At 42.1% G+C, this 24,321-nt stretch overlaps 1 protein-coding gene across 3 annotated transcripts in view; it reads right to left on the bottom strand.

Annotated features, from left to right (window-relative positions):
- The window catches only part of LOC310678700 (uncharacterized protein), a 238,110-nt gene that overhangs the window by 46,947 nt on the left and 166,842 nt on the right, over positions 1–24,321 (bottom strand). For 2 of the 3 annotated variants that reach the window (XR_014511880.1, XR_014511881.1), the window contains exon 4: positions 5,483–5,614. The exons of the other annotated variant lie outside the window; for it this stretch is intronic. The gene's annotated coding sequence lies outside the window, so the exon portion shown is untranslated. The remainder of the gene's footprint in view (positions 1–5,482; positions 5,615–24,321) is intronic. 3 annotated transcript variants of the gene reach the window in all.

The raw sequence follows: 24,321 nt of genomic DNA, 5'->3' as shown, positions 1-24,321 counted from the left end.
CGATTAAAAACCATTCACAAAATAGGATCAGAAGATGCCACAACTGACTGATCCGTGTCAACAATTTTTTTCCAAGCCATGGCAGCTTTAAGCAATTTTATCCTCAAAATGCCTAGCAAACATCTTGCGATATACTGCGGTGGATTATTTACATCTCCCACCAAGGCCACAAACCACATGGAAAAGCTTTTGGAAGGCCCTGCAAAGTTGCAATGTTGGTGGTGAATTATTGTTATTGTTATGGTATTGTTAATTCATTTTTCCCAAGTGGCTTCTAAGTGGTTTACAAGCATAAAATTGATTATTTAAAAAATGTAGCCGCACATAATTAAAAAAACACAATAAAACAATTTCATCGTCAAAATAAACACCCGGAACTGAAAGGTACGATAAACAAGCCCATTAAAACAATACAGTGGTGCCTCGCAAGACGAAAAGAATCCGTTCCGTGAGTCTCTTCGTCTACCGGTTTTTTCGTCTTGCGAAGCAAGCCCATTAGCGGATTAGCGGATTAGCGCTATTAGCGGTTTAGCGGCTATTAGCGGCTATTAAAGGCTTAAGGGATTAGCGGATTAGCTGCTAAAAGGCTATTTGCAGCTTAGTGCCTTAGAAAAAGGGGGTAGGGAGCGGGGAAAAAACCCCAGGAATCGCAATACATTTTCGTCTTGCGAAGCAAGCCCATAGCAAATTTGTCCTGCGAAGCACCTCCAAAACGGAAAACCCTTTCGTCTAGCGGGTTTTCCGTCTTGCGAGGCATTCGTCTTGCGGGGCACCACTGTATAATGAAGAGGTTCACATTAGGGAATCAAGGGAATGCTTGACTAAACAGGTGTGTCTTTAAGAGCTGGAAGAATGCCAGTACTGATGGGGCCTCTTGTATTTTTAGGGAGGGGGGCATTCTGCAACACTGGTTTCACCTGAGAAAATGCCCACCTCCATGTTACCATGGCAGAGTTAACCAGGTTCCATGTGTTGATCTTAACAGCCTTACTGGGCTGTGGAGGAGGAGGTGGTATTTCAGGAAACCTGGCCCAGAGTTGTTTAGGGCTTTATATGCAGGTAGCAGGACCTTAAATCTGGTTTGGTGGTTGAAAGGCAGCCAGTGCAGATCCCTTATCACTAGTGTGAGACAATAAGGGGCACACCACACAACCCAGACTCCAGCATTCTGGACCAGCTGTAAGGGCAGCCCCACGCAAAGTGCATTGCAATAGCCTAAACGTGAGGTTACCAAAGCATGTATCATAGTAACCATATTATCTCTGATCAGTAAGGGGTATAGCTGATGCATTGGCTAAAGCTGGTGATAGGCACTTTGTGCCATGATGGCTACACGCAAAATCATTTCTTCAGCACCATATCCGACATAGTGCAGACTTGATTATTAGTTATCACCTCCGTTTGGTCACACTTAACATAGACAACAAGGTATGGATGGATCTGGCGTTGGTTGAGAAAGGATGGGAAACGAATAGGTACAAAGTTGGGGGGGGTACTGTGAAGGGGGGGAATATCAGCTGAACAAATGCCACCTATTCTTTCTAAAAAGAGAGAACTTACAGAAGAGTGAAGGCAGTGTGAGTTTGCTGCATTTTGGGCCTTCACCATCCAGATCTCCAAGCCCTGGGATTGGAGAATGTTGGGTGAGATTCATGTGCTGAAACTCTGAATAAGCAGAATCCATCTCCCCTCCCCTTTCCACCACACACTTGCATACTCCTAATATGGTGTTTAATTAGGGTGGCAGTGAATCTGCCTGTAAGAAATTTGTTCTGTTTTTCATAATGCTCCACCCAATTCATAGGAAGTGGCCACATCAGAGATTTGATACAGGACTCAGCTAGATTGGTAAAGAAAAAGTGCTTTATATGTGTTGTATATGTGATATCACACTATGACACCTGATGGCACTGTGAAGTCCCATCTATCCCTACCGGATTTCCCTGTATGAGTTTACAATGCGTTTAACTGAATCGCGTTTTTGACGTGTCTAGATTCATCCATAGTCAATGTACAGATGAGATCTTTCATTGCTTTCTGAGTCATCATGTGAAGAGCTAAGGAAGTCTGTTTAACAGATGTACAACTCCATTCTCTGGAAAAATGCTTCACAAAGCAGCTTACAAAATACACATGAAAATACAACCAATAAAACAGAACTTAAAAGCACTTTGGATCTCTGCTTCATAAAAAGAGCCAGCACAAAACAGAAAATACCCAAGCAAATATATTATATATATTAACCAAACCATAATAATTATATCTGCAGTTTGATTTACATCAGCCACTAAAGGAAACAGAAAAGAGATGAGTTCTTCATTGCCGCATTTGAAAATGTCAAAGGATAAGGCTTCCCTAATCTCAAATGGGACTGGATACCACAGGTGTGGGGCCACTACTTATAAGGGCCTTTTCCAAGTGCCTGCCAGCATGATGGCCTTCACAGATAGGTATTTAAGCAGGGCCTCAATTGTACATATATGGGCTTTCTGTCTGAGAGACCAGTCCATCATCAAATAATGATGATGATATCATTAAATGTATATTTTATTAATAATAATCAAGTTTTTTGACATTTTATTTATTATATTCTGCCCTTCCTCTCGCAAGAACCCAGGGCAGCTAGCAATAAAGTTACAGCATTAAAATCAGAGTACAAAGTATGGCAAACGAATCACCATTTAATTCTACAAACACAAATATAAGCATAAATACAAATAAAAATTATGTCATTCAGATTATGCTCCAAAGGTCTGTTACAACAAATAGATTTTGAGTTGCCATCTGGATACATATAATGTGGGGGAATAATCTGACCTCAGTAAAAAGGGAGTTCCATAACTGGGGTGCCACCACTGAAAGGGACCCGTCTTGTGTGGTGACACTCCATGCAAGGCTGGGTCAAGCCATTTTGGCACCTGAGGTGATCCACAAAATGGTGTAGCCCCATGCTCAAGTGGGAAGAAGTGGTGCGTGAAGATCTATATCAGGAAGAAGGGGGGATAAAGATCTGCATCAAAACAAAGGTGGTAGTGGAAACCAGCAGCGCCTCCTATTTACCAAGGGGCCACTGTAGAGGTGGCATTGGGGTAGGACTGCCAAGGAGGAGATCGATCCAGCCCCCAAGGAAGTCACCACAGCTGCAGTGGAAGGTGATGCATTCCTTGGAGGATGGATCTGCTGCTCCTGTGGATCCTGCCACCTGAGGCAGTTGCCTCACCTTGCTTCATGGGTGGGCCGGCCCTGAACTCCAAAGACACCACAAGCAGGGCCTCTCCTGAGCAGAGCCAGTGTGGTGTAGTGGTGGAGAGCGGTAGTCTTGTAATCTGGGGAACTGGGTTCGCGTCTCCGCTCCTCCACATGCAGCTGCTCGGTGACCTTGGGCCAGTCACACTTCTTTGAAGTCTCTCAGCCCCACTCACCTCACAGAGTGTTTGTTGTGGGGGAGGAAGGGAAAGGAGAATGTTAGCCGCTTTGAGACTCCTTAAAGGGAGTGAAAGGCGGGATATCAAATCCAAACTCTTCTTCTCTTCTTCTCCTATGGTGACATCTCTGGGCCTCCACATGTTCCTCCGACAATTGGTTTATCACATCTGAACTGGCTCTGTCGACCATGCTCAGATCCTATGCAGGTTTTGGAAACAACTGAATGGCTTTGGTATCGGCCAACACATGCCTTCTTTTCCTGATGTCCGTAGCCATTCGCTGAACATCAAAGGGTCAAATTCAAAGGGACTTTTTGTTTGTTTTCCTTTCCCGTACAGCTTTCTTCTCCCGTGTGATTATGAAAGAGGCTGGCAGAACACATGTGACTCCTACGCGAGGCGTCCTCAGCGAGCGGGGCTGCTAGGAGAAGATTTAGGAGCAAAAGCACACGTGCGCACACACAAATGGTTAAAATTATGCAGGTTCTGTTTTGTGAATTGAGGAAGGAGAAGCCAGTGTACCGAATGCAACAACAACGGCTCTAAGCTGACATCAAAGCAAAATCGGGGAAGGGGGGAGACGGCTGAAATGACAGCAGCAGCTGCAGCATCTGCCTCTAAATTAGGCTGTGTTTCAAAGTCTACACTCAACTGCTAAGCAGTATAAAGACCCAGGAGGAAGGCTGCCCAAGAAAAAGAGTTTGCTTTCCAGCCTAACACATCAAAGTAACACATGCTAAGAAGAGCAATAAATGCATATGGCATACAGTCACTTGCTGCCTAATTGCATTGGGCTTATGAAGCCCAGAGAAAAAAAAAGAAGGGAGGGGGATACCTTCCACTGATTCCTAGTTTTCTAGAGGATTTGAGTCCCCCCCCCCATGCAAAATGCTGACACAAATTGGGAGCAGATTAGATTCTGCCATTGCGAGGCAGCATCCCATAATTTCAAAAGATGGAGATTTCCACCTCCCCCACCCCCCACCCTGACAGTAGGACACCTGTGAAATACAAAGTTCATAATTATAGGCTATAAAAACCAGCAGATCATGCAGCTGGAAAAAAATATTATTGTAATTTAGGAAAAGCTTGATCTTCAGCATTCAGATAGAGCTCCTTTTCTGAAATAAAAATTTTAAAAATGGACAGCTTTGGTGTTATCCAGTGTGGAAAGACTGTCGCTATCTATTTAATTCAATACCTGCCTAATGATATTTGTTTTCATTAGAAATCAGAAGTGATTAATTAGCACTAGGAGTTTTAAAGGCAGAATTTATTTCTGGCCTTGTGACCCTTTTTTCGTTATTGTGCTTGTAACACATTCAACATGATGTGCAAAGGAAAACACATCAAATCATTTGAATGGTGAGGATAGAAAAGTTTGTCTCTTTTTATTCCTTATATTGTACACACAGTCCTGACTATACCTTTCCCCCCAAAAAAACTACATTAATCATGTGTGAACTATGTTAATTTACAGTTGCTTGAGAAGATGTTAATTGTTATTCCTGTAAGGCTGCTAATTAATGAGAATACTGCTTTCAAGCATTTTAGCAACAAGCATCAAATGTATGAAACAAAGTCTTCAAGGAAGATCCGTAACACCGATAGAATCTACCAGCCTGTTTGTTTAGCTTTAAATGAAGACTTGAATGAACAGAGGGTTAAAGTTGCAAAGAAGCAAACATTCATCTATAATGCACTCTGGTAACTTATGCATTAGGAGAAACAATTCCAGCAGAAATGATGCACTGTGCCTGCCACAATGACAATATTACACATGAAATAATATTGGTTTTTATGCTTATGGATTCCTATCAGTTTAAATGAATCCGTTCAAGGGCATCAGCATCAAATATAGAGTGTGTTCCAGCATAGTTCTCATCATGAAAACGACCAGAAATAGTCAAAAACAAAAGCAAAACAAAAACAAGACGTATAATGCTTTCAAAAAAGGGGGGAAAGGCAAATGAAAATTGTTAATAGATTGCTTTCAATGATGTGTTTCCGAGTACTGGCTTTTACATCAGAAAATGAAATATGCTAGAAAATATTACCTTGTTTCCCCTTTATAGATGAAAGATGTCATCATGCCCATCTAACAGTTTGCTAGGGGAACAGGCTCTCCGATGTAAAATCTGGGCATAACCAGGAGCTCTGCATGAGCACAGCAGAGCAAATATGGGGCTCTGAATAGGGTGAAAAGAAACAGAAGTTTTAAAAATGGCAACTTTTACAACCAGTGTGTATACCATCATTTGAGCCTGGGTTGCCCTGCCAAATAGTAAGGAGAATTTCACCAGGCTTCTGATTCCCCAGACTTTGGGACAGGGTGTGAACGATTTGCAAAACTCTTCTCGCCACTTGGCAGGGTTGCTGCAGGCACCACAAGTACACTGTGGTAAGTTCTGACTTGGTAAATGACTGTACGCTATGTTACTCTAGAAACTGAAGTCCGGTAATTAGATTTTAAGAAAACAGCACTTGCATAATTGTCTGTTTGCTTTGGCTCCCATCCCTTCCCAACTCTAGGAATCGGAACAGTTTATCTATAAATATAGACAATGTACACAAACAAAAAATCAGACTAAACAGAACATTTGCAGCAACATCACTGCCAATTAAAAGTTTGACCATGAGAACCTAATATAATTGCCAGTTGTATCTGAATCACAGAATCAGAGTTGGAAGGGAGGGCTAGTCCTACAAAGCTTTTTAAAGAAGGCTAGGCTTATCTGCTAAGTGGCCTTCACAGGTAGCAATTTTCAGCCCTCCGTTGCCCCGGCTCAAATGAGTTCAAATTGTGAGCAGACACATTTTGGATTTTTTTGCTTCACGTGCAAAAACGCCTGAGTTCCAGCCACTGTCATTTCCATGCTATATGGACTTGGCTACTAATTGAGAGGATGCTCTCAAAAGAAGAAGAAGAAGAAGAAGAAGAAGAAGAAGAAGAAGAAGAAGAAGAAGAAGAAGAAGAAGAAGAAGAGGAGGAGGAGGAGTTTGGATTTGATATCCCGCCTTTCACTCCCTTTAAGGAGTCTCAAAGCGGCTAACATTCTCCTTTCCCTTCCTCCCCCACAACAAACACTCTGTGAGGTGAGTGGGGCTGAGAGACTTCAAAGAAGCGTGACTGGCCCAAGGTCACCCAGCAGCTGCATGTGGAGGAGCAGAGACACGAACCCGGTTCCCCAGATTATGAGACTACCGCTCTTAACCACTACACCACACTGGCTCTCCAAAAGACTTTTAAAAGATCACCTGCTTGATTCCAGTTTCCATTGGTCCCAGCCAGCATGGCCAGTGATCAGGGATGATGGAAGTTGTAGCATCTAGAGAGCCTTGTGTTGGCTACCAGTGCTTTAAGATATATTCAGGCAAAGGATGCCTCAAAAATGGGGATTCCGTAAGTCCCTACACCCCTCCTAAACCTGATCCAGAGCAGAGCAGATTTAGCAGAATGCAAGAGGATGAGAAATTGTTTAAATCTGCCTCCTTCTCATTTCATTTCATTTTCATTGAATTTATATACCTCCCTGTATCCAGAGGTCTCAGGGCAGTTTAGAAAAATAAATAAATCACAATATATAAAATCAAAATAAAAACAATAATCCAATGACACCCCCCCCCAAAAAAAGAGCCACATTTTAAAGGGTATATGATTTTGATCAGGTCAGCCTAGTTAAAAAGGAACATTTTCACCTGGCGCCTAAAGGTGTATCATTCATTTCATTTCATTTATTGAATTTATATAACGCCCTATACCCGGAGGTCTCAGGGCGGTTTACACACACAAAAATCACAATATAAAAAATAAAAATAAAAACAATAATCCAAACCTTCTCTCCTTCCACTGATGGAAGCCTCATCATCAGCTGAGCAACATCATTGGATACAACTCAGCCTAGTCTTCAAACACAGCCTGCATATTCATATCCTCAAATAGTTATGTTTCAGTGGTTCTAAGAACTGGTTTGCTACCCTAAATAATGCAGGGAAAGTGGAATGCAGGGCGCAGCAACCTCATGGAGCAAAAATAAAGAAACAGAATGAGTTGTGTCAGCTCATCCCATCATATCACAGCTTGATGTAGTGCAGGGATGGATATTCACATGTGTACAGAAGTGGATTGCTACAAAGCACATGCGAATTTGAAGCTAGGAGACACTCGTTCCTATGAAGTCAATACGAATTATCTCTCCCTGGCACTCCTTCATGGTTTTTGCTTGGTTTAGCTTTCATTTCCCCCCAAACGTATTTAAAACTTTTAGTATTGTTTATGCCCACATGAATGCTTGAATATATAGTGGTTTTATTTAAATAAGTTAGTGAGGGGTCAGTTAGCTGAGAACAACAACCTGTTAGGGGGGGGAATCAAATTAAACAGCAAAACAGTTGCTTGGGAGTTTTGGTCAGAAAAATTAACATTTTAAGGACAACTCTGGATAAAGTCCATTAGGACAAACGGCTGATTGATGCAATTCCCAACCTTCTGCTTCTTCATCCCACACTTAAAACTTTGTGCCTTATTTCACACTGTCCTGTATCTGGAATACCTCCTCTATCTATCTGTCCAAACAATTTCTCTTCCTACTGAACAATACTCAAAGTGTTGATATTCCTGCACCAAATCTTTCCCTTCCTCTCTTCCCTTTTGTCCTGTCCGTGTTGCTTGTGTCCTGCACCTTATTTCTTAGAAATTTCATTCATTACATAAAATTATCTGATTTCATTCCTTAGCCTTCTGGGTCGAGCCATGCTAACTCTGCGCCCAATACAGTGCCTAGCACACTGCTGCTTCTAAATAAATGTTTAATGAGAAAAGGAAGGAAAGAGGATGCTTCATAGGAAAGATATTCTAAAATAGTGTGGAGGTCAGATTTTTAGCTGATACGACTCAGCAGAATCCCAATAGCTTCCATACAGTTAGAATGATTTAAGCTAAATCATCAAGCCCACACACAGTACTAGAGCTGATATTACCTAAATGCCTACAGCTCCATAAAATTAAAACTGTATTATTATACTAATGTAATAACATGAATAAAAAATGAATCTGATCTAATGAACGCATGGTTAAAAAAAAAAGTATTAATCTATTTGTTGCTTGTACTGCCTTCTTTTCAAGTTTTCAAGTTCAGAAAATAAAACAATTTGGGTTCCATGCTGTTTTACAGTAAGTTTCAGCCCTCTGAGATTTTCACTAACAACTTATAAATGTCCTGAACCCAGAAATTTGCAACAGGAGTTCTTGTGCTTCCTTAACCATTCCAAGGCCTAACATCACCAGTGTAATTAAGTTTGGTTTTCTTCATTTTTCCCCTGCTGTTAGAAATAAAATGTGTTGTTCAGCTTTCCAATATACAACGAAAACTATATGAATACTAATCTATTTTAACCTCGGTGGAATAGTGAGGGGGAAAGATTGGCTTTGATTTTATTAATTGTTTTCTCAAATAAAACAGTTAATGAAGGAGCTGAAGATGCTGCCTTTCGCATTTGTACCAAGAATTTCAAATAAAAATCCCATTTTCATTACCGAAGAAAAGAATAGCAATTGATTCTGCCAGTGTTTAATTGAAGCGCCTACTGTGTGTCAAAATATTAATTTTTTTTAATCTTATCATTAGAAAAGAAGGGAAAGCAAGGAAAATGGGAAAATTCATCCCCTTTTCCTACTGGATTCACTAAAGTTCTTCTCAACTGTACTTCTTGTCATGGTCAGCATTATGTGCTACGAAACTGATAAGATAAATCCATGCATGATCTCTTCACCTGTGGTCAATAGTAGCATCAATGAAGCTCCACCAAAGCCTAATTTTAAACTAACTCCATGGTACAGCACTTGCTCTGCATGCAGGAGGTCCCAGCTGCGATCACCACCACGTCTCCTCGGAACATCCTCTGTCTAAACCCTAGAGAGCCTCTTCCAGTCAGCGTAGCCAATACTGGGGCTAGAATGGTCTGACTCAGCTTCTTATGTTTCTATGATTCGCTTTTGGAGCCTTCTTCAAGGTAGCAAGAATTATGAAATCAACGTTAGAACTGCCAGACCCCCCAGGATTTGACTTTATGTGCAGGGCTGGATTTGATGAGGCCCTAAGCTACGGAAGGTAATGGGGCCCTTTATATGTCCACCTGTACTTTGTCAACAACAAATTGTCACTGTTTTTTGTGTTGAATATATGCTCTATGGTAATTTATAGCATATTTGCACATAACAATAGATCTATTTTATCAAAGTAATTGTTGAATTGAAATACAATTAAGAAGTATATTAATAGTGAAATACAATTAAGAGGTATATTAATAGTGAAATAATTATTAAGCTCTAACTTAAATTTTTGGAAATGTACATCCAGGGTTTCTTTCCTTTAATTTTTTTGCGGGGGCCCTAAGAGAGTAGGGCCCTAAGCTATAGCTTGTTTAGCTTATACGTAAATCCGGCACTGTTCATGCGCATGTTGCAGAACGACCTACATTACAATTTTGTACACAAGCATTCTTACATATGGCCAAGTGGCTCTGAGCGGCGCAATATGGAAAGAAAGAAGTCTATCTAGGGTTGTGGTTAGATGACACTTTATTCCATCTTCATGAAGTTTCCTTACCTGTTTGTTTTTGCATTTCATGTGCTCTTTCACAGGACCTAAGAGCCACTTCTGAGTCTAGCACTTTACTACCCTTGGGAGGGGGGATTTTTGTAACCCTCGTTAACTTGGAAAATCACAGGAGTTTTGTGTTGATAAAATTTGGGCTCATACACTGGCATACAGCTCTTTCCTGCCAACTAAAATTAAAAAACAAAACAAAACGTGGCAGTATATTGATCAAAAAGCCACAATTCCAAAACACAACAATCCACTGCAGTGTGAAAGGAACATTGGAAAGTGGGTCAGTACCGCTAGCATTGTAATTAGTAAAATTAACACAATAAGTCCCACGTCAAAATGCAACCTAGAATTGATTTCTTGTTCTCCATATTAATATATTGAAACTTGCAGCACAATCCTAAGCATGCCTACTCAGACATAAGTGTCATTGAGTTCAATGAAGCTTATTCAGAAGTATGAGTCTGTAGGATTACAGCCTAAGGGTAGCTGTGGGTAGCATATCTAATTATAATGACCGTTGGCAATAGGTAACTTCAAAGCAGCGCAGAAGTTATGTGCAACACTCCCTTCAATGGGCAAAAAGACCTGTTCATTTTTCTTCAGCAAACAAATTCAACCATCACAAATGGAGAGAAAATGACAGTTTCCGTTGGCATGCAGCATTTCAATAAAATGTTGTATGAATACCATGGACATAACCACGGGTGGGGGGGGCAGGAAGGCAGCTGCCCCTCCCCCAAATCAAGTAAATAAATAAAAATATTTAACTAACTGACCAACTGTGTTGCAGATAACTTAGTTCTGGCCTCCCCCCTAACTTAAAGTCTGCCCCCCCCACAAAAAAAATCCTGGATGTTTTTAGATGGCTTCCACATAATATCAGAGGAGCCATCATCTGGATTTCAAGTGACAGAGATTTTAAAAGCTGTGGTGCCACCATGGAAAAGATACCCGATATACAACTCCTAGTAGTATGATGTTAAGAAGGGTCTCCACAGCCGAGCTTAATTCCCAGGCAGGACTACACAGAAAGCGTGTTCTCCTTCAGGGAGAGCACGTGTTGCGGTGGGGTCTACTGAGCCACCCCTCTGTTACCAGGCAAGGTCTCTAAAGATGGCCTGGGGCAGTGATTGGTTCACTGGGTTGCTGGGGTAAAAGTTATGTTACAAATTTGGTGGGAGGGGTAAAAAGGTTTAAATACTCTGCACGCAGCCTTGTACTTTCTCTTTTGCTGCATGCAACGGATCACCCGCCCACCCGCCCTAGAGTAAGGGGTTGTTGCGTTGACCTTGCTATGCCTGTCATGGGGGTTGTCTGCCTTTGAGCAGGGGCCTGGTAGGAATTTTTCCACCTGGCAAATTGGCTGGCTGGGTGGTTTTTGCCTACTGCGTAGCAAATCGTCACAACTTGTAAGGTTGTGGTTAGGCATTGGTTATAAATCTGGTGGAGGAGGGGTCAGGATAGACTGTGCCTGCCCTCCATGGTTGCTGCGGAAAGGGAATTCCGTTGGAGGAGGGGTCAGGATAGGCTGTGCCTGCCCCTCCATGGTTGCTGCGGAAAGGGAATTCCGTTAAAGGAATCCTGGGGCTTGCCATCTTTTCGTCCAATCCCTGGAATGGGACTAGGGCCGGCAAGCCTTCGGGGAGCAGGCGGATGAGAATTGAGGGTCTGTGACTCAGCTCCAATGCCTCCCCGGCTTGCTTTCCCCCGCACTGTCTTTCGGTGGTGCCCGGAAGTCAGTTCTGTCCCCAGGCGGGGGGACAGATAGTCTTAACCAATGCCTAAACAACCACTCACAGTTTGTATTTGAATAAAGTTGTGGCCAAAATCATGCCAAAAATCTTAAACAAAAATTACGTGTCTGTTGTGAGTTATTTGGGGGGTGGATTGGGGACCTCGACACGCAAATAGGCACTCCTTCAACTGTTTAGGTGACCCCCAAGTCACTCGGGGTCACCTGTAAAACCTGCAATTGTCACTCTATCCAATACAGTAAATTGGCTGGGACAGTAAGAAAGTTGACTTGAGAACCTAAGTTACAGAGGATAAAGGGTTGTTTTAGGGGAGCTAGCCAAGGATAAGAAAGATGTTCACAGTGGCAGCAGTGAAGTTCACAGAAGGGAAACAGCACTTCCAAGTGGTGGCCATTTCCAGGTGGGTTTCAGTTACATACCTGCAAATTCAGGTTGCAAATTCAGTCATGGTTGATTGGGAAGTCTTGTGCAACAAACCCACTTCCCCGAAAGATTGTATAATAAGGAATGTGATGGGGAAACATGTGCTTTGGTGTGATGACATCTAACCTCCCTGGAAATTAATCTGAACAAATGCTTATTAAATAGCCAACATCACCTGATCTCCCCACAAACAAAACAGGATGAATGCTCAAAAAACAGGTTGTCTGGGAGCACCCTGTGTGTGCTGTTCCGCTCCCCCTGCTTCCCTTTCAAAGGCTACAGTGTTTGCCATAATGAGAGGGTAGGGAAAGCCAAGGTGGAGGTCTGTTGTTGAAAAGTAGGGTGTAAATATTTCTTAATCAACCAAACAATTAATTGGGGTAATGAAGCTACTTGGAGAAGCAGGTGTTCACCATGACCTGGGCATAGGTGGTGTTTTAAGGAAACAGTTTGTTGGGTCTGACTTTTGGTTTACTGAAGACTTCTCCTCAGACAAAGAAATGACCCTCCAAATCATTGAAATAATTCTATCTTATCAATAATAATGTGGCACGATAGCAAAAGGCAAAATATGTATATAATCTGAAGGGAAACCAAAGTATAATACAGCACCGTGGAAAGAATAAAGACTGGTCTTTTTAATGTCTTACTAATAGATTTAGAGACGCCCTTGTTTGCGTGGTAGTGTTTATTGTAAAAGAAATATGTGGACCTTAGAAACAAGCATTTAAGAGCCAGCCCAGTCAGTGGGCTGGACTAGGACTAGGCAGAAGAGTTCAGATCCCCACATAACTGTAAGCATTACAGTGTAAAGCATTCTGTGTGGCCTCGAGCAGTCACTATTTCTCAGCTTAACATACCTTACAGGCTTGTTGTGGTAATATAGTAGAGAGGAACAGCTGTGAATGCAACTCTGAGATCCATGGAAGAACAATGAAGTACAAATACATATTTTATTGTACTTAAATGCATGTGTCTTCATAAATTACAGTCCACTTCACAGATGATGAAGTATAACAGCAGCAAGCAGAAAAGGAACACTGTTTACATCTGGAAAAAAATAGTCTCAATGCAATCTTCATTCTTCAGTAATACACCTTTCCCTACCCCTTCTGTCCATGGTGGGGTTTTTTGTGAGCGAGGAATCCATAGCCTCTGCTAAGTCTTTGATTCACACAATTGATTTGTTGTTCCACCACATAATGTTCTATCTATCAACTCAAAATATTTTTTGTTGAAGACAGCAACTTCCAGGTCTTTGATGAAATGGCTAAGAAGTTTTACAAACTTAACCATAACTTTGGACTCAGCCACACAGCTGCAAATAAAACGTTTTAAATGTGTTACAAAGTACAGTATACAAATGTGACACTAGGTGGCAACAGTGAGCTATGCAAAATTCAATGTATTTTTCAAAATGTTTTTTAAAAAGCATTTTCATAGTGTTTTTTTAAATGTGTGTAGATTCCACCTTTGTTGGTTTTCCTCTTCCAGCTCATCGCTTGGCTGCAGCTTATGAACCTTATAGTATATTGCAAGTGATGCCTGGTGGCAAGGAGATGGACGCAGAAATAAATTACTCTCCTGAATAAGGTGGCATTTTAGCTGTCATCTGTGTAAAATAACTTGGATATCCAGGAAATTGATGGATCACATGGAATAGGAAAGGAATCACGCAGAAAGGAAAGACAGGCATAAACAAAAAGAAGGATGAGAAACAACAGAAATGAGAGAAGTACCAACAGCTGCACATATCTGCTTCAGGTAGGAGACTGTATCGAACCAAGCCTGATTCTCCATCAGACCTAGGTTTTCCACCCTAGGAAGATATGGGCTTAACCTTTAATTTTCCTCTAAATAAATGTTAACAGCATTTGCTCAAATTCACCCTTGATATGGCTCTGTCTCCTTTCTTCCCTGTTGTCTCCCTGCTGTTTCCTTCCACATCCAACATCTAGATAGTATCCCATCTACCAACCATACACCCCAGTAGTGCCAGAAAGATATGTTATGCTTGAACAGAAATAAAAAATATTTTCTTTTCTCTGTGGATAATATTTCAGACACACAGTGAATCCACAAAAGATGCTCCTTTTCTTTATGGGGTCCCCATCCACCCCCCACCTGTTTTGCCATCACAAAATTCATTGGTGTTTCATGCATACTTTTCTCCCAGTTGCTTTATGCTGCCATTAGAGGGCAGAAAAGAGTAAGTGTGTAGGCAGAAAATGCACATCCAAACCTATAATCTGCAAAGAAAAGAAGCGATGAGATTTAGATAACAAAAAGAGAGAGAGAGAGGAAAGGACATTGTTTTAAATGAGTCATCAGAGATAATGTGCTGAACTACGAATAATGAATCTTGCAAACTAAAACATTTCACATCTCCGTACAGCTGCCATCTTTTGGAAGGAAGATGAGAAGTTTGCTGCTGGCATTGGCAAAACAACACTAGGTCAATAACTCCTTTATCTAACAGCAGCAAAAAGAGACGAAAAATTTTCTATGATACTCTTGTTATAAGAGAAAATAGATGTCAATTTTTACCTTTGTATGCACAATCTATTTGTTTAATTGCATTAGGAATGTGAAATCTGAAAAGGCAGGTCTCCATTGTAGTCATAGAAAAAAGGTTGCTGCTTCGTTTTTTTAATGTTTTGGGGGGGGGGGGTTGCACTGAGAGGTTAAAACATAAAGATCATTCTGAAAACGACAATTGATGCAGTTCATAGAATGTTTATATACCTGGCATCTCTTGTACTTCCTGAAAGGGCAAAGGAATAAAGATTGGGTTGGCATATCCAGTTTATTGAGGGGTGGGAGATGATACCAGAAGTAAAATGTGTACTGGGTTCAAAGGCTTTCTAGCACTGAATTTCCCCCTGAAAGTGCATTTTAAGAACTGTTGTTTTGGTTAGGGAAAGGGAAAGGGAAATCTAGATTAAATAGGGAGAAATAAACACTGCCATTTTGAAACTGATGACAAGGTGTGGACTCTGCCAGAAAAAAGATCCAACAACCTTGCGTGCAGAAGAAGCACCGTGGACCGATAACACAATAAGAACCCGACTGGTAGAGGGATCTTTTGTTTTGATGGACAGCTCTAGCATTTAAACACCGGGAATTATTTCTGAGACCATACCAATCACAGTGATTTGAAGGAAGGAAGTTGAAGCAAATTAACAGAGTCCACCCCCCCCCCCATGTGGGTCATCCTTCTCCTTTGGGTTTTGGCTCTGAAAGCAGAATTTAAGAGGTAGACTATTGGAATGGCCTGCTTCTTTCCCAATTGTCCCAAACAATTACAATTATATCTCACATTCTCTTTTATCTTGACAGAGGACATTTTCAGAAAAGGGGGAAGGGAGGCAAGGATGAAGGAGAGAACTTTCCCAGGTGGTTTTTATATATTTATTTAATTAAAGTAACATTACCTTGTGCAATACGCAGTAAGCCCCTTGACCTATTTGTTTAATGTTTGGTAGGTTCCTTACCCAGGGGCATTTCCTTTATGTCCCCAGTTTTAAAACTGACTGTCCACACACACACACACACACACACACACAAAAACGGGAAGAAATGTGATGTCTATCTTGCAACCCAAAAAAGATCCCCCAGTGAACTTCATGGCTGAGTTGGGAATTTGAACCCTGGTCTCCTACATCCAAGTTCAACACTCCAACAACTAAAATCAAAAATGTCAAGACATACATTTTTTGAAAAATCATAGAATAAAGCTTATTAGTAAATATGCATATGCATATTCGGAAGGTCCAAAAGAAGTAAAATGAAACAGCTTCCTATTCATGAAGTCTTTCAAAAGGAAAGGTCTTCATAGAGTGTTCGCTTGCCATCAAAGAGGGCGCAAGGAGGGCCTTCCTAGAAAGGGAATTACAAAGCCAGTGCAAAAACCTTTACCTTTACCTTTTCCTTCTCCTTTTTACCCAATAGTTGAGTAAATAGTCGCTCCAAAAATGGCAACAAATAAGCCTCTTAAATAATCAGTTTGCACCTGGGAGAAAACAGCTGTTCCTGTTTATCAGGGACAGTTCCTGTTTTCAGGTTCCTTTCACTGGAAAATGACTGCCTCTATTTTTTTTTGAATTGTGGAAAATGCCTCATTAAAATTTCATTAGTGCAATTTTCTAGCATTATCATTCTTGAGGTCTGGTACCCTAGCAACAATATATTCTGGCACAGTTATATTTTTCAGTGTATTTTTTATAAAATAACGGGGATAGGGGTGGGGTGGAACTTGCAAAGAGATATGTGATGTGAGCATAGAAGTGTTAAATGCATGCCCCTATTTCCATTGGTAAACTGGTTTTCTATTATTATTTATAGTTGGCACAATTTACATACCACCTGATTGCAGTAAAACCTCTAAGCATGTCCTGTTTCCCACTTGCTGATGCAGAATTCAGACTCATGGCTCAGGTGGTGTGATTAAAATCTTTCCACAGCAGGAGGGGGAGACATCAGTGTCTCTTCACCAGGCTAACTCATCTCTGCCTCCCCCTCACCAGATTCAGCTTCTGATTCTTCACTCCTCTCTGCCACAGACTCTCCCAGCTCACTAAGCCCAGTTACCCCTTCAGCTTCTCTCTAACCACTCACCGTCATCCCACCACCATTCCCTGGGCTCTGAGCCTCCTCCCCTTAGTGGTTCTTGAGCTTGTTCCTCCCACCATTCCTCTGTCAGTATTTTCATCCCTCCCATTGCAAGGATCACCTGATTGTGTTGTTTTACTTTCATACTGAGAGAAAGGAGGGGGCGGAAGCTAATCTTTGAGACTTCCGTCTCTAGTACTGTTGTACTTTTTCTTTTGTACTTTTTGTACTGTTGTACTTTTTCTTAAAAAGCAGAGACATCACCTTGCCAACAAAGGCCCATAGTTAAAGCTATGGTTTTCCCAGTAGTGATGTATGGAAGTGAGAGCTGGGCCATAAAGAAGGCTGATCGCCGAAGAATTGATGCTTTTGAATTATGGTGCTGGAGGAGACTCTTGAGAGTCCCATGGACTGCAAGAAGATCAAACCTATCCATTCTGAAGGAAATCAGCTCTGAGTGCTCACTGGAAGGACAGATCCTGAAGCTGAGGCTCCAATACTTGGGCCACCTCATGAGAAGAGAAGACTCCCTGGAAAAGACCCTGATGTTGGGAAAGATGGAGGGCACAAGGAGAAGGGGACGAGAGAGGACGAGATGGCTGGACAGTGTTCTCGAAGCTACTAACATGAGTTTGACCAGACTGTGGGAGGCAGTGGAAGACGGGAGTGCCTGGCGTGCTCTGGTCCATGGGGGTCACAAAGAGTCGGACACGATTAATAAAATTAACCTTACAAAACTAGTAACCCCGCTAGCAATGTTAATTGTTTACAGTTGTCTTTCAAATGTAACAGGCTACCTTACCCTTCCAGACAGAGATGCCTGTACACAGGAAACTACATCCAGTTCAGTATTGTCTATGCAGCTAGTTGTCAGTGGCTCTCCAGAGTTTGGAAAGACGAGATGCTGTTTTCCAACATTATCTTGTGATATTGGGGATCAACCTGGCATCTTCTACTTGCAAAGCATGTGCTGTACATTTCCTCCCCTAAAATGTTGCCCAAATGTTCTGAATTCTGAAATAATGTGTACAGATTAAAGTCAAAGTATGCAGAACAAATAGGGAGTTTCTCCTAGTATTTAGTCAAAATCCTCTTCCTTGCAATTTCCATCCATTGGTCCTTGTTTCACCCTTTGGAGCAACTGAGAATACGTCTGCCCCATCTTCTGCATGACAGTCCTTCAGATATTTGAAAGCTACTGTGAGGCCTACATGTGAAAGGCATGTGATCCAGATAGTGAAGACTGAAGAAGAAGAAGAGTTTGGATTTGATATCCTGCTTTATCACTACCCTAGGGAGTCTCAAAGCAACTAACAATCTCCTTCCCCTTCCTCCCCCACAACAAACACTCTGTGAGGTGAGTGAGGCTGAGAGACTTCAGAGAAGTGTGACTAGCCCAAGGTCACCCAGCAGCTGCATGTAGAGGAGCAGAGACGCGAACCCGGTTCCCCAGATTACGAGACTACTGCTCTTAACCACTACACCACACTGGTTCTCAGACTTGACAGAAGGGCAGGGGAAGGAAGTGTGACCTCACCTCTCTCTCTCTCTCTCTCTCTCTCTCTCACACACACACACACACCCACACACCCACAGACACACACACCCACAGCCACCCACGCACAGTGGCAGCCGAAGCCACTCGGGCGCCTGAGGCAGCGAGTCCAGGGGCCGGGCGAGCCATCCATAGGGGCGAGGTGCACAGCGGGGCCTCCAGAATCTGCCTGCCTCCTCCCACTCAGCTGCCCTACAGCTGGGAGGGGGAGGTGTTGGAGATTCGTTCCCCGTGTCTGCAGTCATGTAATTGTCTATCACATGATGGTACATGTTTTGACTCTACAGAGTGGGAAGTGACGGAGACAGGATGTTTGTGTTACTGTGTTCCGTGAAGTGGGACTATTGTCCTTTGTTCTTTCCTCTCTTCCCTGTCTGATGAGAAAGGGGAAGGAGCGAAGTCAGAATGCTCCAAGTGTATTATTATATGTTGATCCACTGAGGTCTGTTACGCAAACTGCAATTACTCTGCAGATCCCTAAGTGTGCTAATGCCTTTTGGCATTAGTCGCTGTGATGTTCGGGCAGAAGAAAGCTTTTGAAGCTTCTGAACAATTGACCAGGAGGGAGAGAACATGCCAGTCAGGCAAGTGTCTCTACCAGGGTCCTGCACGAGAGTAGGATGCTCTGAGCAGGAGGCAGTGGGCAGACCGTTTGGGTAGCACGGAGCCTGCGCATGCCCAAGCCACTGAATCTCTCCCAGGACCCATGGTGAGTGGCACCCGGCATTTTATCACCCCCCTCAGTGTGACACCTGGGGTGGCCCACACCCACTGCACCCCCCTTCCTCCACCCACCCCCCACACAGTTGCAGTTGAGTAAGCGGAAATGCCTGAATATGGCTTTTGTCTGCATCAATTGCCTCATGTATCCTATTGGCTTGAAGCAATGATTCTTCAACATAAACTTCATTGGACTGTTTATGTTGTGTGGATGCCAGATTATTTTCTTCCAAAGCAATTACTCTATTCTGAACTTAAAAATGGAAAGTGTAATGCTGGTGGTCAACAAAAGAGGCTTAACGACTCTCTCAAGGATAATCTAAAAAAAATGTAGTATAAACACCGACAACTGGGAAACACTGGCCTGCGAGCGCTCCGGTTGGAGAACAGCTTTTCCCAAAGGTGTCATGGGCTTTGAAGACCCTCAAACTCAGGACAAAAGGGAGAACATGCTAAGAGGAAGGCACGCTTGGCAAACCCTCAGTGTGATCAACTCCTGCCGGGAAACCTATGTCCCCACTGTGGAAGGACGTGTGGATCCAGAATTGGCCTCCACAGTCACTTACAGACTCACTGTTAAGATAGTGTTTATGGAAGACAATCTTACTTGGCTTTGAGTGATCGCCAAAGAAGAAGATTGGCTTGAGAAAGACAGAGATAATGCAAATTCAGGATAAAACCCTGGTCAAGCAACAAGTTGATACAACTCTGCGCAGAAGATTGCTGTAATTTCAGCGCTTCTGTCCTTTCACAAGATCACTTAAAATATCACACCCCAGTCCCTGGCAGCATGTCACGCTGCACTTGTAGAGTCTTAAATTAATTTCTAATAATTATACCCCATTACTGTTAAAAGAAATGTATAATTTCTTCTCAGAGGTTTTAGGAAAGTGCTAACATTTAACTGGAGAAAGTAATGTAAATTTACATCTTGTTAAAAAAAAAAAAGGAAAGCCTGGAGGTGGGGTGGAACCAGCCCAAATATTCTTAAAGGGTTGTCCCTAAATGGCATGAGGGGTGGAGAAGGAGGGAGGGAGACAGAAAAGACAAAGTAACTAGTTATCCTCTAGAACAGCTTTTCCCAACCTTGGTACCCCACAGGTTGCTGGACTACAACTTCCAGTAGGGCTAGTTGTCAGGGCTGAGTGGAGTTGTAGTCTAACTACATCTGGGGCCCCAAGGTGAGAAAAGCCATTCTAGAAAAGCCATTCTAGAAACTTCACAATCACAGCTGGTGGCCACAATGCTTCTGAATACCAGTTGCTGGAAACCACAGGAGGGGATAGCACTCTTGTGCTTGAATTCTGCTTGTGGGTCTCCTACCCACAGGCATCTGGTTGGTCACTGCATCTGGTTGGTCACTGCAAACAAAATACTGGACATTGGTCTGATCCATCAGGCTCTTCCTATGTTCTTAATGGCTTGGATCCAGACTAACAGAGCAATCCAAACAGTGACCAATTCAAGTGCGTTTCAGTGAGACTTAATAATGACTCAATTTGGATCTAACCCACTGTCTTGTAGAAAAGAGGTATGCGTTCCATTTGTAACACTGCAACATACAGTCATCACAGAAGAACTAGTATAACCAGCCAACTCTACATGCCCCCAAGGACTCTCATCTACACTCACTACTGACCTGGGAGAACCACAGCCTGTCAGTATTGACAATGCTGTATCAGATGGACCTTGTACTGTAGAAGGCACATTCTTATGTTTCAACTTTGTTATGTTTAGGAACACTTCAGGTTGAGAACTGTGGTCAAAATAAATTTTTTTTTATTAATAGTAACAACCTGAATTGTCATTCCTGTTCATGAACACAGCTAGAAAGGAACAACACTGGCATAGTCTCAGACATGGGACTCGGCTATATTACTTTGTTTTTAAAGTGCTTTAAATGCGTTATAACCATGCAAAAACAGATGGCACTGTAGAGCATAAAACCTTTCTATGCAAATTTACACAGGGATTTTTCTTTTGTTATAACAATTTAATTTATGACTTATTTATAGCGGATTTTTCTCCCCTGTGTGTAGATCCACCCCAGGTCACAAAGTGGTGAGGGTCAGGGCAAAAGTTGTTTTTTATTTAAAAGTAATAATAATAATAATAAAATTTCTTACCCATCCTCTACCATAAGGTTTCAGGGCAGACTACAACAATGAAATATCCAATCGTAAAATGAACGAAAGAGTAACAACCCAAAAGCAAATTATAAAGATAATTAAAAACAGTTCCACAAATAAAACAATTACAACAATCCCATATGTACAAGAGAAGTTTGAAAATAGCTCCAATACAGATTGGGATAAAGAATAGGATCTCCACTTAAAAGGCTTGTTGAAAAAGGAAGCCATGATAGCTATGTTCTGCCTCTATTGTCAGAGGCATTACGCCTCCTAATGCCAGTTGCTGGGAACTTCAGGCAGACAGAATTCTGTTGTACTTATGTGCAGGCTCCCCACAGGTACCTGGTTGGCCACAATGAGCACAGGATGATGAAGTAGATGGACCACTGGCTTGATCCACCAGACTCATCATATGAAGGTATTCAGCTGGTGCTGAAAACACAAGAGAAGGAATCTGCTCAACATGTAATGGGAAGGGATTCCAAAGGTTAGGTGCCAGCACACTAAAAGACCAATTCCTGCATTATATGGGATGGACCTCCTGCTTTCTTCAGGAGGCTCTCTCCTACAGAGTACACTGTTTGATTGCATATATTAAGAGGCATGATGTTCTTTTAAGTCTCCTGCTCCCAAACAGCTTGGCACTGAGACTCTTAGGCCATAAAGGTAAAGCTAAAGGTACCCTTGCCCATACGGGCCAGTCGTGACCGACTCTAGGGTTGCGCGCTCATCTCGCTCAAGAGGCCGGGAGCCGGCGCCGTCCAAAGACACTTCCGGGTCACGTGGCCAGCGTGACGAAGCTGCAACTGGCGAGCCAGCACCAGCGTCACACATGGAAACGCCGTTTCCAGCTTGGCACTGAGACTCTTAAGCCATAATCTTATGCAAACCTACCTGATGGAAAACCCCATTGCACACATCCGGACCTAAGTCTGAGTGAGCACATACAGGATCACACTACCCAAGCACTCAACTCAGTTGTCGAACAGAGCCATGTGACCTTTATTGTTGCTCATTTCCCTTGTAAATCATATATCGTGTCTTAAGTAAAGGTAAAGGGACCCCTGACAGTTAGGTCCAGTCATGGCCGACTCTGGGGTTACGGCGTTCATCTCGCTTTATTGGCCAAGGGAGCCGGCGTACAGCTTCCGGGTCATGTGGCCAGCATGACTAAGCCGCTTCTGGCGAACCAGAGCAGCGCACGGAAATGCCATTTACCTTTCCACTGGAGCGGTACCTATTTATCTACTTGCACTTTGACGTGCTTTCGAACTGCAAGGTGGGCAGGAGCAGGGACTGAGCAACGGGAGTTCACCCCGTCACGGGGATTAGAACCACCGACCTTCTGATTAGCAAGTCCTAGGCTCTGTGGTTTAACCCACAGTGCCACCCGTGTCCCCTATCATGTCTTAGTTATCCTTATATTCTTTGTGATCTTCATTGAACTGTTGCTTTTGACTGCAGCAAAGAAATGGGATCTGAGCTTGCACAGCACAGTAACAACAAGCTTGAGTTATTTTCTTTTTCTTTTGGTCTGGATCAGTACCAAAAGAAGGCCCAGATTACAGGAGGTGACTCAAGAAATTAAACCTCATTGAGTTTAGCAGATTCCCCCCCCCCCAAGTAAATGTACTTGGAATTAAGGTGTACAATTTAAACTAAGTAATTCATCCACAAAATACACACAGCATTAAAAAAAAAAGTTTATCTCCATGGACTTGCTGTGTATGAAGCCTAATATCAGTCCAGAAATTGATTAGGGTTTGCCATCTAGTCAAAAGATATAGCTGTACACAGAGTCACAGCCTGGGTTCATTTATCCTTTTCATTTGTAGTGCTCCATATTATATGAGTGCAGATCGATTTGAATCTCTTTAATATTCATGATCCTCTCACCAGTCTGAGTGAAAGAGATAAAGCTTTTGATGGCAATCTGAAGAACTTGATTAACAATGCACTAATCATCAGTACCATTGACCTGATTTTTTTAAAAAAATGTTTTCCATTCATCCATCATTCTATTACCAAAGATGATTGCATTACCTTACTATTTTTTTACCTAAATAAAACCACATGAGTTGTAAATATCATGTCTTCTTTTTAAAAAAATCACAAATGCACCTTGAAACCAAATTAATTTAAACTAAAAAATATTAAAGCGACCTATAATAACCAATTAGCACATGAACAGGGGAAAGCAACTTACAAGTGGCCCCGATAAACCAAGTCACTTTGACTTCCTGTTAATAAATGTTAAATTGTGCCAAGGAATTAATTTTGCAATAAATTGTTATTGTTGTTGTAATATCTAACTAAAGCATATTACCAGGAGTAATTATCCATATATCAGAATGCATTGAATGTAGTGTGTGCACTATAATTACTCCCCAAATTGCTTATCATTCAAATGGTAATTTTAGCAATAATGTTGCAGTAGCTATAACTTACCTTTCATCTGCGGAGAAGTAGTTTATAATCACTACACCAACCTGGATCTTGCACATGTAACAGAAATCACTAGTAGCGAAAATATATAGCAAGGCAGATATACTGCTTACTCAAATTCATCCATTTGTTCTACCATGGTTATCAGAAAAAGTGTACATGGTATAATTGCTAATGTAATGCAGCTTTTGCCAACCTGGTGGTCTGCAAAAAGTTTTGAATTACCCCTCCCATCAGCTAGGGTTGCTGGGCTTTTTGGGGGGGCAAAATCACAAAAAATATGTTTTTGAGGTATTTTGGGGCTAATTTTAAGGAAAATTGGAAAAACAATACTGCCGACATGGGTTGCCATACGTCCGGATTTTCCCGGACATTTTCTTTCCATTTCCTCCTGGACACTGCTTACACCTGCAGTATTACATGTATGTCAAGGAAAATCCAGATGTATTTCAACCCTACTCAGATCCAGCCTGTTGGAATTGTAATCCAAAACACCTGGAAGGCATTAGTTTGCCAAAGGTGGTTGTAGTACAACTTTGTGAGTGATCGACAAAGTCTTGGATCTGTCTTCTGATTCCTCTCCCTGTAATGTAGGTAAACTTTGGAAGAGTAATTTTGTGCCATCAGTTAGTTTTCACACGCATG

The sequence above is a fragment of the Podarcis tiliguerta genome, assembly GCF_965153285.1.
Source record: "Podarcis tiliguerta genome assembly, chromosome: 5".
Taxonomy (NCBI): Eukaryota; Metazoa; Chordata; class Lepidosauria; order Squamata; family Lacertidae; genus Podarcis; species Podarcis tiliguerta.
Note: the sequence above shows the minus strand (reverse complement) of the source record. Positions and strands in the feature narration are given on the sequence as shown.